Here is a 1,802-nt window from a genome sequence, read left to right as displayed (position 1 = left end):
TTCCTGGACTTGGGTGGCTGTTTCCTTTCCCATGTTAAGGAAGTTTTTGACTATAATCTTCAAATATTTTATCGGGTCCTTTCGCTCTCTCTTCTCCTTTTGGGACCCCTATAATGTGAATGTTGTTGCGTTTAATGTTGTCCCAGAGCTTTGCCTCCATTCCTTTTCCCAGGTCCTGGATCACCTTCACTATCATTATTCTGAATTCTTTTTCTGGAAGATTGCCTATCTCCACTTCCTTTAGTTGTTTCTCTGGGGTTTTATCTTGTTCCTTCATCTGGTACATAGCCCTCTGCCTTTTCATCTTGTCTATCTTTCTGTGAATGTGGTTTTTGTTCCACAGGCTGCTGGATTGTAGTTCTTCTTGCTTCTGCTGTCTGCCCTCTGGTGGATGAGGCTATCTGCATGTATGTTTTCAAATTAGAGTTTTCCATCTTTTCCAGATATGTGCCCAGGATTGGGATTGCTGGATCATATGGTAAATATTTTTAGTTTTTTAAGGAACTTCCATACTATTTTCCATAGTGGCTGCACCAATTTACATTTCCACCAACAGTGTAGAACAGTTCCCTTTTCTTCACACTCTCTCCAGCATTTATTATTTGTAGACTTAAAAAAATTTTTTTTGTTGTTGGAGTACAGCTGATTTACAATGTTGTGTTAGTTTCTGCTGTACAGAAACTACCACATATACATATATCCACAGTTTTTTAGATTCTTTTCCCATATAGGTCATTACAGAATATTGAGAAGAGTTCTCTTTGCTACACAGTAGGTCCTCATCAGTTATCTATTTTATATATAGTAGTGGGTATATGTCAACCCCAATCTCCCAGTTTATCCATCCCCCCATCCCACTTTTCCCCCGGTAACCATAAGTTTGTTTTCTACATCTGTGACTCTATTTCTGTTTTGTAAATAAGTTCATTTGTACCATTTTTTAAGATTCCCCCTATAAGTGATATCATATGATATTTGTCTTTCTCTGTCTGACTTACTTAACTGTGACAGTCTCTGGGTTCATCCATGTTGCTGCAAATGGCATTATTTCATTCTTTTTTTATGGATGAGTAATATTCCATTGTATACATGTACCACTATTTGTAGACTTCTTTTTTTTTTTTTTTGCGGTACGCGGGCCTCTCACTGCTGTGGCCCAGGCCCAGCCGCTCCACAGCATGTGGGATCTTCCCGGACCGGGGCACGAACCCGTGTCCCCTGCATCGGCAGGTGGACTCTCAACCACTGTGCCACCAGGGAAGCCCCTATTTGTAGACTTTTTGATGATGGCCATTCTGACCAGTGTGAGGTGATACGTCATTGTAGTTTTGCTTTTCATTTCTCTAATAATTAGTGATGTTTCACATCTTTTCATGTGACTATTGGCCATCTGTATGTCTTCCTCAGAGAAATTTCTATTTAGGTCTCCTGCCCATTTTTAAAAATAATAATTTTATTTTATTATTTTTTCAAAATTAATTTATTTAATTTATTTATTTTAGGCTGCACTGGGTTTTTATAGTGCACGGGCTTTCTCTAGCTGTGGCGAGTGGGGGCTACGCCTCACTGTGGGGCGCAGGCTTCTAATTGCGGTGGCTTCTCTTGTTGTGGAGTATGGCCTCTAGGCATGCGGGCTTCAGTAGTTGTGGCATGTGGGCGCAGTAGTTGTGGCTCACAGGCTCTAGAGCGCAGGCTCAGTAGTTGTGGCACATGGGCTTAGTTGCTCCGTGGCATGTGGGATCTTCCTGGACCAGGGCTCAAACCCATGACCCCTGCATTGGCAGGCAGATTCTTAACTGCTG

Source organism: Physeter macrocephalus, chromosome 18, assembly GCF_002837175.3.
Source record: "Physeter macrocephalus isolate SW-GA chromosome 18, ASM283717v5, whole genome shotgun sequence".
NCBI classification, from domain to species: domain Eukaryota; kingdom Metazoa; phylum Chordata; class Mammalia; order Artiodactyla; family Physeteridae; genus Physeter; species Physeter macrocephalus.
The sequence above is the reverse complement of the archived record's forward strand: the minus strand, read 5'-3'. Positions refer to the sequence as shown.